Source organism: Gobio gobio (genome assembly GCF_949357685.1).
Source record: "Gobio gobio genome assembly, chromosome: 24".
Classification (NCBI taxonomy): Eukaryota; Metazoa; Chordata; class Actinopteri; order Cypriniformes; family Gobionidae; genus Gobio; species Gobio gobio.
Genome location: NC_137120.1, coordinates 20,840,288 through 20,858,333, shown reverse-complemented (window position 1 = coordinate 20,858,333; position 18,046 = coordinate 20,840,288).

Sequence of the window (18,046 nt, the reverse complement as noted above, 5' to 3'; positions counted from 1 at the left end):
CATGGTGACAAGTGTCAAGAGTTTCAGTATTTTATGATATTATTAAGTCATTTTTTACATAGGCAGGAATGATTAATAATGTGTTGATCTGTGTGTTTACGTTACATTGCAGATCAAACTCACTATGGAGGACGGGACTTTTGTGGCATTCTGCCATTTCCTGGCAGACCTTTTACATTATATTAGTCAGTTCAGCCTACTTTTGCAGAAAAATTATATCATCCTACCTCAAGTAAGGGTTGGGTAAGAGGGGGATTGGGTGAAATATATATTATTAATCATTAATAAATATACATGCTAAACAAATGATTGTGTGCCAGGCTGTCAGTGGGATTGAAAACCTTTTAGTCACCATAGAAGCCTTGGCAGCCCAACCAAGTTTCAAGTAAACATATTTAGGTTATCTGGTGTTTAATATTAGAAATAAACTGTAAAATGTACAGAATGTTCTACTATTTCATATTTTATTTTAATCCAGGAAGTCAACCTTTCAAAAGGGGAGGCTGCAAAACTGGTGGAAGGCGAATCCATCCAAGCTGCCCCCAGACTGCAGCGAGCAATCGAAAGGACATGTGAGGCCACTGTGAAACACCTGAGAAACAGATTCAGTAGCCTGCTGGGTAAGTTGTTTATAATATTGCAATTACATCCAAAAGGACACACTTAACTTCTATGTTGATATAATGCATTTATTGAATCTTAGAATTTTTCTTTAATTTGTGCTGATAGAGAAGAACACAAAGGACACACCAACGACCACAGCGGTGCAGTCCTTTAATGCCTTCAACCAGCATGCCTGGACAGATGACAAACGTAGGCTCTGGGACCACAGTGTGGAGGATGTAGAGTTTCTCTTGGAGCATTTCTCCACAGTCCTGAGAAGGTGTATATGTACCACACCCTCCCCCTTCAGACTGTTTTCAAGTTAACATAATATAACACAATGTGATTAATTATATTAAATGTCTATTAAAAATCCCAGGAATGGGTGCAATCCAGAACTGGCCAAGGAAGAATTTCAGGCCATGAAGATTATGATATACACATCTTTTAAAAGAGCTACCTTGGACTCTGGGAGGTGATGCTAACCACTGAGCCATACTGCTCAGATTATGAGGCAAGTGGTTTTGTTTTTAGCAGATATACACACACACACATTTAAATTATATATTATTATACCTGGGTTTTTTGTGTGTGTGTTTTTTAGAACATCCTACACCTGATCCAGATCATGCTGGTACTCCCTATTTCTGCTGCTGTCTGTGAGAGAGGTTTCTCTACACAGAAAATAATTAAATCAGACATAAGAGCAAATCTTCACTCAGACACTGTAGAAGACCTTATCAGAATCAGTGTAGATGGGCCTGAACTGATTGACTTTGATGCCAGAGAGAGTGTGCAGAACTGGCTCTCGCAGGGGCAAAGGGCAAGGAGGCCCCACTATACACAATGGCCAATCGATTTTGCCATGTGAGGGGGATGTCCTGTGAAGTGGACATGCATTTTTTTTTTTTTTTGTATCTTTAATACAGAAAAGTCAATAGCTGCTGAAAATCTATTATTATATTATTTTATGGATTATATTTATTTTATTTTATTTTTATTTTTTTAGAGTTCAGGAGTCTGCCCATCTGTACCAACCATAGCATGTTGAAATCCAAAAGAAATTCATTTTGCTCTTTATTGTGTACTGTATTTTTTATTGCAGTAAATCTATCCCAACCAATGTTAAAGCTACACTGTGTGATATTTTCCCCCATCTAGCGGTGAAAAGGTATATGACCATCCAGTGAATTTTAGTTTCTGTTCCTCTCAATTCCGATTTCGTTTTAACTCCTACGTTGGCCGATTTAGTCCAAGATTAACATGGCTTCCACCTCGTCGACCTCGTCCACATTCGACACGGTGCCTGTGGGATATTCTGTGCGCAGTGGGATGGTTGGAACTCAACTGGCCTAATTATTCGGCTAGAAAGAACTGCAGCTAATCCAGAGTGAACTTTGATGATAGTAATGTTTATTCAGTCATCCAATTGCAAGGCATAAACAGGTTTGGGTGGATATGTACATAAATGTGGTTCCCTTATGAGAGTACTCTCGTATTGCGTTTGCTAAACGCTATGGGGGAAATTCCTTTCCTCGAGATATTGAAGCAAAATTTTTATCCAAAAATACCATGTACACGCAGTGCAGCTGCACAGCTCTCAGCAGGAAGCAGCTGCGTGCTGATTGGCTGTGCCGCTGCAACTGCAGCAACCTATGGCGAGACCGCGGGGCGGGACGGACCAATCAGGTCCTTCTAAATTCCCGCCACAAGGGGCAACAGAATTTGCATAGCCAAGGGTATATAAGACCCTGTCTCGCAAGGTTAGTCAGATTAATTCTTCTTCAGCGAGTTGCCCTCGCTGAGCTCTGGATCGAAGCCCGCCGTCAAAACGCTACCAGCGGAATCCCTGCAGCCCTGAGGACGCCAGATTCCAACCTGGTCTCCGCCTTCAGCCGCCTGCTGTTCCAGCTGTGCCATCCGGCGTCAAAATATCCTTTATACTATGTATATGTGTGTAACGTGTGTGTGCGTTGCTGGCAACGCCACTTCTAAAAGCTTACTAGCTCTCCACCTCTCTTCTCTCGTGTCCGCCGCGTGTTTTACGCCGCGAACAGAGAACATTGGTCTTCCGCCGCTTCAAATAAAGCCGCGGACATACGGAGCGCTCCTCTTCTCTCGTTCCGTCGTGCTGAAATGCGCCGCGGACAGAGAATGTCATATCCCCACCGCTCTAATGGCGCCGCGGACATACGGAGCTCTCCCTTTCTCTCGTTCCGTCGTGCTGAAATGCGCCGCGGACAGAGAATGTCATATCCCCACTGCTCTAATGGCACCGCGGACATACGGAGCTCTCCCTTTCTCTCGTTCCGTCGTGCTGAGAAGCGCTGCGGACAGAGAATGTTATATCCCCGCCGCGGACATACGGAGCTCTCCCTTTCTCTCGTTCCGTCGCGCTGAAAAGCGCGCGGACGGAGAATGTTATATCCCCGCCGCGGACATACGGAGCTCTCCTTTTCTCTCGTTCCGTCGCGCTGAGAAGCGCCGCGGACAGAGAATGTTATATCCCCACGGGGCTCTTCACTCGCCTTCCCCTCTCACTTCTGCCGCCCTGAAAATGGCCGCGGACAGAGAATGTTATACTGCCGCCGCGCGGATAGCGCCGCGGACAGAAGATGTGCACTTCTGCACACGAGTGAACTCAACCTAAGCTCTCCTCACTCTTCCTTCTCTCTCGCTCCGCCGCCCTGATAAGGCCGCGGACAGAGAATGCTAGAGTAGACAAGTGAACTCAGGCTGCTGGATATATCGAGAACGCGATTACGTCACAGCCGTTCTCGCTGCAGCACGCGCTTGCTGCCAAAGGTAAACAGCCTTATATGGCAGCGCGCTCTCTCTGCACAGCGCGCGTTCGCTGACTAGAGCGCGTCATAACACGCGCTCTCCGTCTAGAGCATAACGGTGTCGTAAAATGGCTGCCAAGCTGCGCCTTTTTTTCCCTCAAATATCACTTCTCCCAGTCCCCCTATTCAGGCGGCTGGAGTGGTTCAACACTGTAGGTAATGTGTCCACTACATAGTGTGCACTCCTGCATAAGCACTGTTAATTCAGTGCCACAAAATCACTCAATAAACCTGATATTCTCCCAGTTCCCTTAGTTCAGGTGACTGGAGATATAATATTGCAATAACTAGCCTGTGGTCAAACATGCTCTGTTGCACATTAACGCTGTTATGCGTTTACCTCTGTGAATTCGCTCCCTGGCGAATGCCGCGAGAAGTCTAATGTAGTGGCGCCCATTATACAGTGCGCGCCACCACACATTATTTACAATGAATCAGAGCTTTTCTAGTGGCTAGGCAGACCCGCGCCTGCAGAGCACGCGCTATCCATTAGCCCTGCCGCTAACGTGCACGTGGACTAATCCGCAAGGATGCGTCCACTTTACAGTAACACTATCCAAACACAGTGTTACGAGTTCATCTGTAGGCAGTGTGCCAACATCAAAGTTGTACCCCTACACTCAAACACTTCCCTATGCTCCCCAGACATCTGAACAGGCCCTTATGAAGCGCCCGTTCAAAATGTTGAAAATAAAACAAATCCTCGCGCGCATTCGCCCGGGAGATGGGTTTTTCACTGTGGATCTAGAGGATGCCTTTTTCCACATACAAATAGCCCCCCATCGCAGGTCATTTTGAGATTCGCCTTCGAGGGGAAAGTTTACCAAAACAGGGTGTTACCCTCTGGTCTATCTCTGGCTCCCCGCACGTTTACGAAGTGCATGGAAGCGGCGCTAACCCCGCTGAGGCTTCGGGGAATGAGAATTCTCAACTATCTCGACGACTGGCTCATAATAGCTCAGTCAGAGATACAGTTATTAAACCACAGATCTTGGCTTCTCAACCATTTAGAATGCTTGGGACTCAGAATCAACGTGGCAAAGAGTTCATTGTCTCCCACACAGAAAGTTTCTTTTCTGGGAACAGTATTGGACTCACTGCAGATGAACGCGTGACTGACGTCACAGCGCGCGCTCTCTGTTCAGAACCGAGCGGTTTCCCTCAGGTCCGGTGCACTCACTCCTCTCAAACACTTTCAGAGGATGTTGGGTCTCATGGCCTCGGCGGTGCCAGTTCTCAGACTAGGTCTGTTACACATGCGCCCCCTACAGTGCTGGCTGAATCGCCGCGTTCCAGCTCACGCATGGCTCTCGGGCCGATTGCAAATCAAGGTAGACCACAGCTGTGTGTTGGCTCTGGCCCCTTGGAAAAATCCCGTCTGGTAACAGACGGGCGTGAGTTTGGGCACTGTTACGAAGTGGAAAATCTTGACGAGGGCAGGCCAGTCTCCGGTCTCTGGTCAGACTCGGAGAGGAGCCTTCACATAAACTGTCTAGAGATGAAAGCGGTCGCGCTATCGCTAAGAGCTTTCCTTCCGTACATAAAGCACCACCATGTCCTGGTCCGAATGGACAGCAGGTCGGTGGTAGCCTATATAAATCGCCAGGGCGGTCTGAAATCTATCGATCGGCAAGCAATGGCGGAAAAAGTCCTAAAATGGGCAGAGCACAACCTGAGCTCGCTGAGAGCGACTCATGTGCCAGGCATTCTGAATTTGGGTCCGGACATGCTGTCCAGGGACAAAGTGTCCCCAGCACAGTGGTCTCTTCACCCACATACGATTCAGACAATTTGGGGCAGGTTTGGAGAGGAAAAAGTCGATCTTTTTGCCTCACAAGACAATGCTCAATGCCGAATATAATTCTCCAAGCACAAGGATGCGTTGGCCCACGAATGGCCCAACCTTCCTCTTTATGCTTTTCCCCCAATCAAAAAAAGGATCAGGGAGAGCAAATGCGCTGTGCTTTTAATAGCCCCGCTTTGGAGAAGTCAACCTTGGTTCTCACCACTGAGTCAGATGTCAGATGCAGCTCCGTGGCCGATCCCGCTGAGGAGAGACCTCCTCATGCAGGCGGAACGGCAGATCTGGCATCCCCATCCCGATCTATGGGCGCTTCATGTCTGGCCCATCAACGGGTACATGAGAACCTCTCTGAAAATGTATTGAATACTATTACTGAAGCTAGAGCCCCCGCGACCAGGCGGCTCTATTCAGGCAAATGGTCAGTCTTTTCAGACTGGTGTAAAGCATGAAGTCTGACCCCGCATGATTGTGAAATGTCAGAAGTGCTGATTTTTTTACAAGAGCTTCTGAACGCGGGTCGTTCCCCCTCCACGCTCAAAGTTTATGTGGCCGCTATAGCAGCGTATCACATTCAAGTGAACGGACTGTCACTGGGAAAGAACGATCTCATTGTTCGCTTCCTTAAAGGGGCTAGAAGGCTTCACCCACCTCGCCCCCCTTCAGTCCCTATATGGGACCTGCCCAGGGTCCTGGATGCCATGAAGAGCTCTACATTCGAGCCTCTGCATTCGGTGAGCTAAAGGCTCCTGTCACTAAAGACCGCTTTTCTGTTGGCGATCGCGTCAGTTAAGCGAGTGGGTGATCTGCACGTGCTCTCAGTGAGCGCCTCTTGTCTGGAATTTGGGCCAAACGAATCCAAGTCGTCCTCAAACCAAGACATGGATATGTACCTGAAGTGCTTTCAACTCCGTTCAGAGCACAGGTCATTTCACTTTCAGCACTTTCATCATCGTTAGATGAAGAAGATGCTAATTTGCTCTGTCCTGTCAGAGCGCTGAGGATATAAATAGAGCGTTCCGCTGCTTAGGCAAACTGAACAGCTCTTTGTATGCTTTGGCGGCTGCACCCGAGGGTGCGCGGTTACAAAGCAGACCTTGTCACGATGGATAGTGGATGCTATCTCACTGGCTTATGAGTCTAAAGATCTCAGCTGCCCTCTAGGCATCAAAGCCCATTCTTCTAGAGGCATGGCCTCTTCGTGGGCTTGGTCTACTGGCATTTCTCTGAATGATATCTGTGCGGCGGCAGGCTGGGCCTCCCCGTCCACTTTTATCAGATTTTATAGTTTAGATGTCCCGGCCTTACAGGCTGGGCTTCTTGCTGTGTAACAGATTTAACCCCTTAAGGCTCGAAAAGTCTGGTCTGGGTTAAATATTGTATAAGTCATAGCACATTCCTTATACGGTTCTAATTATCTGGCCATTCACTATTCTTGGCCCGACTATGTCTGGTCTATACATATATTTTACTACACGTATCTCGTGTGTCATTCACATTAAGGGCCCGACTCAGGTCTGGCTCATATTGGGACTTCATGATATCATATTACGGGCCCACCTAGGTTGGCCTGGGTTTGGTGTCGTCGGCTTTAGAGCCGTTAAGCAAGCACAGCATTTTGCATTGGTCCCCCATAGCGTTTAGCAAACGCAATACGAGAGTACTCTCGTAAGGGAACGCTTCGGTTACTAATGTAACCTCGGTTCCCTAAGATGAGGGAACGAGTATTGCGTTTGCTTGACCGTGCTTTGCTTGCTCGGGAGTCGCTTCAGTCGATTAACCTGACTAACCTTGCGAGACAGGGTCTTATATACCCTTGGCTATGCAAATTCTGTTGCCCCTTGTGGCGGGAATTTAGAAGGACCTGATTGGTATCGCCATAGGTTGCTGCAGTTGCAGCGGCACAGCCAATCAGCACGCAGCTGCTTCCTGCTGAGAGCTGTGCAGCTCTCATGCGTGTACATGGTATTTTTGGATAAAAATGTTGCTTCAATATCTCGAGGAAAGGAATTTCCCCCATAGCGTTTAGCAAACGCAATACTCGTTCCCTCATCTTAGGGAACCGCGGTTACGTTAGTAACCGAAGCGTTTCTGTGAGAGAACAAATAAGGATGGTAAATATACATGATAATGACATGACAGAAGATACATAGTTAAGAACTGTATAACTATACTTATAAGTTACATTTGTATAATGTAACCGTAAACCAGAGCTTATTGTACCATATATAGGCGCTAAATGCAGCTGCATTAAAAGGAGCGGAGCTGCCGCCGCTGCTGCTAACAAGCGGTGTCGGATTACAAAAGTGTGTGTGCAGCTTTAGCACTGCAGTGCGCTCTGTATAACAATTGTTAATATGCCGATCAGACCTGATACATATTTCCATCAACATACATTACAAGCAAATATTTTCAATAAACGAATAAACATTGTTACGCTATTGTATGTTGACACAAAAATACTTCTGAGGTGACATCAACTGAATTACGCGATGACACACTCTGAAACACATCTACAATGACTATAACTATTATTACTTACGGAGTTATTAACGCACAGAAATACCACACAAGGAAAAACAGACTTTTGAGGAATAAACAAGCCAGGAAAACTCTGTATAACTCTGTTACTGGACGCTGCTGAGACGAAAACTCTCTGCGCATGCACCAGACAAGTCTGAACAAGTTGACGCGCACATGCGCGAGGCAGGGAATTTTGTACAGTGCCATCGAGTGTTAAAACGTGAAAGGCGAAGCATGAATTTACGGGTATGTCCCTCTTTGGCTAATGTACTTTCAAGATGGAGGGGCAACATGGCGACCTGCATTCGAACCCCTACCCGTATGTATTTTAAATGGCATATTATAAACTTACGAGAATACTTTATTACTTGAAAGAAGTAAATATACATTAATGAGCACATATATTTTTGAAAGACCTAAGTGTTTTTAGCTAAGAATAAACTAAAAAAGTTACACAGTGTAGCTTTAAAGAAAACAAGAAGGCATGTGGTTTAAAAGATGGCAAGTAAAATAAAAAGCACATCTGTATGCAATACAGTTTCATTATTGTTCATTATTATCCAGAGTGCCTTACAATAAATAATTTGTGCGACCAAATCATGTTTTGCGCCAGTAACTGAAAAAGTTAGCAGCGCAAGTGCCACCAGTGGAAAAGGTTAGTGTAGTTCCCTGTTACCGGTGAGGCCGATTCAACACACACACACACACACACGCACGCATACACACATACTTTACATTGGTCTGAAACTATTCCAACGCACTTACATAAAAAAAAAATTATATATTGTTTTCGGTGTTTGGTTTCATGTATAATACACTTTGGTTTGTAATTTATTCTGTGGTTATTTTGTGAGAAGTTTACAAGAGAGTTAAAGAACTAGTTGACTTGACGTTGGCTAAACTGCCTTCCTTAGGCTGAGTGTTACATATTGGTGGCCCGTACAGAGAACTATGTGACACTGTCACACAAGACACATGTTTTAACCACTCAATATATTATAATGATTTTATGTATATTAGAGTTTTAATAGGTTTACATGTTGTCTTAGTCATTTTATTCCATTTTAGTCCTCTTATCTGTTTTAATGTGTGTATGTCTTTAAATGTTACTGGGTCCGCTGAAACAGGAAGTATACCAGCATAAAGGAGGCAGCATGGCAAACTAACAAGGTCGCTATTCAAACCGACCACCTGATAATCACCAGCCAGTGGATTGCGTAGTTTCCAGTGTAGACGTTCCTTTCCAGCACAATTTGGATTATCACTTCCGTGGACAGTGGACACTTATACATTGGGACTATCAACACTTTGGGATTCAATCGGACCGTTTTGGGGTATGGTGTTGAGGACTTTATGCTTTTAACAGACTGAGGTTTCCTGGTTTTACTGTGTTGTTTTAAGTTCCTTGTGAATATTGTAAATTAACTTTATTTATACTTCATATTCCCTTGTGAAAAAAGTGCACTTTAGTGTACTTTTTTTAAAGTGTACTTATTGCACAAATAATATACTTTAAAAGTATACACTTAAGTGTGAATTAAATGCAATGTTTTCGGCGCACTGAATGCACATTAAGTGTAATTGATTTAAAATGTATCACATATTAAGTTGAAATAAAATGTAATAAGTTGCCATTAAGAGTGATTTTTTTGGCACAACTTAAGTGGGACTTTAATACAGCTTTATATGTACTTTCATAATTGCTTCTAATGTCTTCAAAATATAGTTAAAGTGCACTGCTCAATCTATTGAAAGCAATTAATGTGAACTAAAATATACTTTAATGTCAGCTAAATATACACTTAAGTGTGAATTAAATGTAATATTTTCGCTGCTTAAGTGCATTTGATTTGTAATTAATTTCAAATGTATCACAGCTTAAGTTCATGTTAAAATGCAATTAGTTGAGACTTTAGTATATTTTTATGTACTTAAAAATATGGTAAAAGTGTACTTCTGAATGTACTGACAAGTAATCAATGTGAACTAAAATATATTTTAATGTCAGCTAAAAATACACTTAAGTTGAATTAAATGCAATGTTTTGTGCGCACTGAATGCACATTAAGTGTAATTGATTTCAAATGTATCACATATTAAGGTGGAATAAAATGTAATAAGTTGCCATCAAGAGTGATTTTTTTTGGCACAACTTAAGTGGGACTTTAATACAACTTTATATGTACTTTCATAATTGCTTCTAATATCTTCAAAATATAGTTAAAGTGCACTGCTCAATCTATTGAGAAGCAATTAATGTGAACTAAAATATACTTTAATGTCAGCTAAATATACACTTAAGTGGGAATTAAATGTAATATTTTCGCCGCTTAAGTGCATTTGATTTGTAATTAATTTCAAATGTATCACAGCTTTAACGTAATTTACATGTACACTATTATATAATTAAATACATTTGTAATTACAATTTTCTAATAATACAGCTGCAATTTAGTATAATAAACAAATCCAAATTGAAACCCTCTACATTTATTGACAAAATAATCTGTAAAACAAATACACAAACCTTTTTGTTGATGCACAAGAAAATCCCAAGAAACAATTCACACAAACACAAATTCATTTAGAAAGCGTCTGGAGGACAATGAGGATTATATGCTCAATCTTCCTCATACAAAGGTACTTAAATCTGCCCATCACAGAAAACATTCTGCATTTTTACATTTTCAGAAAACATTATTCTGTATGATTTATAAGATTGTTTCCTCATGGGGACCTAAAAAAATGTCCCCACAAGGTCAAAATTTACTGGTATTACTATACGTGTGGGGTCAATTGGTCCCAATAACGTAAGGATTACCAGAACACACACAGAAGCAAACACACAGTACCTCACACACACACACAACACATGAATTAATACAAACAAAATGTAAAGAAAAGTATCATTCCATAAGATAAAAAACTTTGGGTAACGCTTTACAATAATTTTTAATTAGTTAACTACTTAATTTAACATGAACTTAGAATGACTAATACTTTAAACAATTATTAATCTTAGTTAATGTTAATTTCAATATTTACTAACTAGGGGTGTAACGGCAAACGTATTCGTACCGAACCGTTTCGGTACAGGACTTCCGGTACGGTGCACGTGTGTACCGAACAGTATGATGGCAATCTTTAACAGTTAACAGTCGGCTTGTTTTACGCAAACGCAAAAAGTTCCTACACAAACATATTAAGTATTCAGTCCATTTTATCATGAAATTCGAGTGATAAATGCCATTTTGATGCTCTTTAATGTGACGTGACAGATCACTGTACAGGCACGTCAGTTCAAGCGGCAGCGCGGAGCGAGTGAATGCAATCATCTCATTATAGTCAAAGAATAAACATGAATTAACATCAGAAGATGTGTTGAGGATACATTACAACTTACTGAAACATATCACATGTTGTGTAATCGCTCAATCAGTGTTTCAACGGCAGAAAGACGTCAGTAAAACCGCTTGAGAACAATGTCACGCAACATCACATTTACTAGAAGTCATTCAATGTCCACAGTTGTAAGTTCACTAGAAAAAACACTTTTTCACTAAATATATGACCTATATTAGCCTATATATTCATTATAGTCTACTGAACCTGTTAGTGATGTCTTGATTATTTAATGTATTGGAGTAATGTACATAATGTTTAAATAAACTGTCATGAAAATGACAGCCACTGTGTATAAATGATTATGTTTGCGTACTGTGCAAGTGCAAGTAAGGGCTTCCTATATAGTCTACACTTTACAGCATTTGCAGAGATAATTTTTTTGTCTTTAAGAAACTATTAAAATTATTATTATAATTAAAAATTAATTTAAGGACAATGACAATTTGTTCAGTAAACCACTTTTTAATTGAAAAAAAAAGCAATTTTATATTTAGTTTTCTCTCCCTGCTGTACCGAACCGTCAGTTTTGTGTACCGTTACACCCCTATTACTAATGCAATCTTAAAATCGAAAGCTGTATATGTTAATTTGTTAATGCACTGTTAACGTACATGAACAATGGCTATAAATGTCATTAACTAGCTTTGAACTATATTTGATTAACTAAGGTCAACAAATATTAATAAACACAGTAAAAAAAATATTGCTCATCACTGTTAGATCATGTTGGCTAATACATTAAATAATGTTAACAAATGAGATCTTATTGTAAAGTGTTACCGAACTTTTAAGCTCTTAAACCTTTACTAGCACCAAAGTTAGGACCAAAAGGTTTATTCTAAAATCTTATTCCAGCATTACGGTGAATGAAAGTAAAAAATAAAAATAAAAATAAATAAAAAACCTGAAGAACTCCAAAGGCACAATTATTATTATTTTTTAATTGTTCATCACCAACTATTTTGAAGTTGTTGGAAAGTGCTGTTTATGTCAATGTTCCAGAAGCTCTCCATCGGCAGAAAACTTGCGCACCATCTCTCCACAGTAGATGAGAATGGACATGTTCCAAAGAGGCAGGAAAGCAAAAAATATATACCTTGAGGAAAGTAAAAAAGAAAACAGAAAGAAAACAATTGTTTATAAAACAGATCTATCGATTATTATAATTGGCTCAATTAAATGAAAGCGATAGATGTACAGTTGTGCTCCAAAGTTTATATTCACACTGCTGTATCTGTTAAAAAAAGAATAATTTTAGCAATAAGAGGGATCATAAAAATTAGCATGTTGCCTTTTTATTTAGTACTGCCCTGATGAAGCAGTTTATTCTGCAAGGTGTGTGTAAACTTTTGACCGCAACTGCATCACCTATGTGATGAATTACCTCAGTCGTCAGGGCAACATCACAGTAGAAGCTGGGAGAGGTTCCTTCACGTTTCCCACAAACACCAGATCCCACGGACCACATCATCTTCACTGACACTTGGCTTTAAAAATAGAGCACATTTTAATAATTGTTTTTATTCCCACTTAATTAAACATAACTTAAATATATATAAATAACCCAAGACCCATGCAAATTGAGAAAGCTATTCTTCCATTTTTCCTCATCTTGCCTTGCAAGTTTCATCTGACCATCTCCATGAAGGATGTTCCTGTATTTGCCACGGCTGGCACAGCAATGCTGCGGCCCCATTCCTTTGGTTTGTTACCTGTAAAATATATAATGATTAGGGGTGTAAATGCACAGGTGGGAATGTATTACTTACAAATGGACAAGATGAAAAGCATTTAAAAGCTATAGACTTGATAGCAGTGTTTTAGCTTGTAGTGTGTGATCAGTGTCATGGCTGGGAATAAATTAATAATTAACAATAACTTCACCTCATCAATACGGCTCTGTGATTCCACACAGCTTGCACTGGATCTCCAATAACACATCTATACTGATCCTACAAAATATAAAATAAAATAACTCCAGATAAGCACAAAATATTACAAAAACACAAATAGTAACTTAACATCGTACTCTCCAAATGCAAAAAAACTAAAAAAACATTACAAGCATTATTTCTAGAGGTTGGTGATATATTGAATATTACTGGTCGTTGTAATATGGATTAATTGTATATAAATGTCTTAAGTGTGTTTATAAATATTGTCATGAAAGTGTATTTTTTAAGTAAAAAATTATTACAAAGTGCACTTAAGTGTGTTTATATATATTGCCATGAAAGTGTACTTTCCTTAAGTAAAACTTAATTAGATATTATTACAAAGTGCACTTATTAAAAGTGCACATAAGTGTGTTTATAAATATTGTCATGAAAGTATACTTTCTTTAAGTAAAAATTAATTAGATATTATTACAAAGTGCACTTATAAAAAGTGCACTTAAGTGTGTTTATAAATATTGTCATGAAAGTGTATTCTCTTTGAGTACACTTAAGTGGACTTTAATTTTAATTATATCATATGATCTGCAAGTGCACTTTTTAAAAAGTATACTTTTAAGATTTTAAGTACACAAAAAGTACACTTTCAATACAATTAAGCACACTACTTTTTCACAAGGGTTTCTGTGGTCTGTCTCATCTTTTTAAACACTTCTAAATCTCACACTGTATTATCTGACCCCATTTTAATTGAAGTAACATCTTACAATAAGGCCAATGTTACAGGGTTTTGAATTGAAGATGTTGACAATATCATCATATTCTGTTTGTTCATTTTCAAACGACAAAAGTGTTATGGCGTCCTGTCATCTTTGTCAAGACGTGTTTCTTTCTTAAATGTGTCATAAATGGCAGTTTAGCCATTTTTTTTTTTTAACAAAAAAGGTGCTGCTATTTGGAATCAAATCCGGATATTGCCACGAAGAAGAGCATAACATTACTACTGGCGTGTTGTAACTGAAGAAACGAATTAGCATATTTATTAATATTAGAATAGAGTTCTAATGCATGACAAAATAAATCACATTTAAAATAATTATTAAAGAATTGTTAAACGTTAGAAAATAGTATTATTAAAAATATATATATTTCACTGGATCCAACAGGATGGGCAAGCTGTCAATCTGGGTGGGCCTATGCCTACGCCAGTGGTGACATGTACTCTCCGTCTGTCATGGTAATTGACATTTACCTGATTAGTTCACTTCATAGAAGTCAATTTAAGTGTCTGCCTAGACACTTAAGATGTAAATGGAGTCATCATGGGACTAATTTTGTTAAGGTCGGGTAGTTTAAATAATTCAATCACATCCAATGGCAAGCGAGCCGTTAGGCCACATTATAAGACAGAATCTCATTGCCCGGTAAGATTTTCTCATTGCCGTTGTGTTGTTGACTCTACAATACTTTATTGATTTAAAATGTACTATTTTATTCAAAGGTTTGCATACGTTTTCTTTTCTTTTTTGTTTTGTTTTTTGTTAAATGTTTATTGAGTTATTGAGTTATTTTTCCTTTCTTCTTTTTGCCAAGAAATCCAGATGTACAAAGCAAAAAGCAACCGTACAAAGCAAAAAGCAACCATACAAATCTCGAACCCAACCCACCCCGTCCCACCCCTGGTAGACTTCAATAATAAAAAATAAAATACCAAGACAGAATTTAGGAAGAAAGAATAATAAATTATTATTATTATTATTATTATTATTAGTATTATTAATAATAATAATAATAATAATAATAATAATAATTACATTAATTAAAAAAAATGTTTACAAAGATGTTAAAAAGGTTGACACAATATCCAAAGCAGCATACCATAAATTCACATTAGCTCCATGCATACGAGCAGTTGAGAGTTCCATCGATATAATGTCCTACAAAAACACTGTCCATGTTCGTCTGTCCATTGTGTGAGGAGGGTTCCAGCGGTTAACCAACAATCGTTTTTTTTTTTTTGCCACTGTGAGTGCGGCTAACAGTAAATATCTTTGTTGAATGGATAAAGAAAGGTTCCAAAAATCATTCAAAAAGAAGTGGCGGGGGGGTCAGATATGCACTCACCTAAAGGATTATAAGGAACACCTGTTCAATTTCTCATTAATGCAATTATCTAATCAACCAATCACATGGCAGTTGCTTCAATTCATTTAGGGGTGTGGTCCTGGTCAAGACAATCTCCTAAACTTTCCCATGTCAGAATGGGAAAGAAAGGTGATTTTAAGCAATTTTGAGCGTGGCATGGTTGTTTGTGCCAGACGGGCCGGTCTGAGTATTTCACAATCTGCTCAGTTACTGGGATTTTCACGCACAACCATTTCTAGGGTTTACAAAGAATGATGTGAAAAGGGAAAAACATCCAGTATGCGGCAGTCCTGTGGGCGAAAATGCCTTGTTGATGCTAGAGGTCAGAGGAGAATGGGCCGACTGATTCAAGCTGATAGAGCAACTTTGACTGAAATAACCACTCGTTACAACCGAGGTATGCAGCAAAGCATTTGTGAAGCCACAACACACACAACCTTGAGGCGGATGGGTTACAACAGCAGAAGACCCCACCGGGTACCACTCATCTCCACTACAAATAGGAAAAAGAGGCTACAATTTGACAGTTGTAGACTGGAAAAATGTTGCCTGGTCTGATGAGTCTCGATTTCTGTTGAGACATTCAGATGGTAGAGTCAGAATTTGGCGTAAACAGAATGAGAACATGGATCCATCATGCCTTGTTACCACTGTGCAGGCTGGTGGTGGTGTAATGGTGTGGGGGATGTTTTCTTGGCACAGTTTAGGGCCCTTAGTGCCAATTGGGCATCGTTTAAATGCCACGGCCTACCTGAGCATTGTTTCTGACCATGTCCATCCCTTTATGACCACCATGTACCCATCCTCTGATGGCTACTTCCAGCAGGATAATGCACCATGTCACAAAGCTCGAATCATTTCAAATTGGATTCTTGAACATGACAATGAGTTCACTGTACTAAAATGGCCCCCACAGTCACCAGATCTCAAACCAATAGAGCATCTTTGGGATGTGGAGGAACGGGAGCTTTGTGCCCTGGATGTGCATCCCACAAATCTCCATCAACTGTAAGATGCTATCCTATCAATATGGGCTAACATTTCTAAAGAATGCTTTCAGCACCTTGTTGAATCAATGCCACGTAGAATTAAGGCAGTTCTGAAGGCGAAAGGGGGTCAAACACAGTATTAGTATAGTGTTCCTAATAATCCTTTAGGTGAGTGTATATCAGTGCCCAACAGATACGATAAGTCCTGTGAGAGCTGGGTCCAAAAAGGTGAGAGAGAAGGACAGTCCCAGAAGAAATGCAAGTATGTGCCAAGAGATCCTTGAGAGCAAAGATGTGACTTTGGAGAAGAGGACAGATTCATATAGAAACGTTTCATAGGAGTCAAGTAAACCCTATGTAGTAATTTCCAGTGTATCATTTGATGATTGGAGCTCTTTGACGACAGCTTAAACATCCTCCATACCTGATCCGAAAATACAACATCCACATCTTCATTAAGATCCTTGGCCCAAACAGTTGTAATAGATAAGGGTTTGTATAAATGTTCGAGAAGATACAGAGGGTTTATGGGAGTACCAATGCACCCCATAACCCGGAAGGGCCGATCGTATACGCAAATACATAAAAAAGATGTACCATTTAAATTATATTGGGCTTTAATGTTCTGAAATTATTTAGACCCATATCATTATATATATCTCCCAAAGTGTTTACTTTGTTCTTGAGTCCATTGCGGACAGTGAAATGGGGCCTTGCCTGACAAAAGATTATTATTATGGAAAATTGCTGAATGTATATACCAAATTGAAACTTGATGTGTTTGCTTTTCCACTTCTCTCCAAGTGTTACAATAGGACCAAACTGAGATTTGCACTGCCTCAGTGGAACCCCCGAGAAAACAAGATGTTTCAGTTAATAGGGATAGACTATAGATTCCTCAATTGCTTTCCATGACACAGAAGCATCAGGGTCAAACCAGACTGTTAAAGGGCGGAGGGTAAAGACTTGAGCATACAATCTAAAATTAGGGAAAGACAGACCATGTGATCCACAATGCTGTAAAGTAGTCAGCTTGATTCTAAGACGTTTCCCATCCCATATATAACGAGAAACGCATGCATCAAGTTTATTCCAGAAGCCAGCAGGTGGAGAAAGAAGAATCATAGATAAAAATAAATTAATACGTGGGAGGATGTTCATTTTAATCACTGATAAACAAGCATGAAAGGAAGTAGGGAGACGGGACCAATTTTCCAAGTCTGCGGATACTTTCGCTAAAATACTATTCAGATTTTTTGCAATAAATTCCTGCAGGGATGAGCATAAGTTTACTGATACATTTCCTAAACTCGTTTTTATTAACAAACAAACACATCTTGAAACATGGATCTGTAAGGTTCCATGGTCTGGTAAAAATGTCCAGTTTTCTTCAAGTTAGTACAATGTAATTTATAGGTTAGCATAATGTTCCTGAAATTTTCTTCAATGTACAGTGTGTGTGTAGTACACAAAACTGACGGTTCTGTACGTACCTCGGTTTTGAAGTCACGGTTCGGTACGGGTTCGGTACAGCAGTTTTACAAAATTGCTTTTTATTTATTTTTATTAAACAGTTGTTTACTGAAAAAAAAAAAAAGTCTGTCCTTAAATGAATTAAATTATAGCAAAAGTTTATTGAAGATATTGCTATAAAATATATAAGGAGCCCTTACTTGCACATTAATATTAAAGGTTAACAACAGAGCCCAAACTATTGGCCTAAATTCAGTTGCTATTTATTTTTAAGTATAATAATCAACACTCAAATAACAATACGCAAATATGTAAACTTCAAAGGCAGTTTTTGCAATAGGCTAACTTCTAAATCTAATTATAAAATAT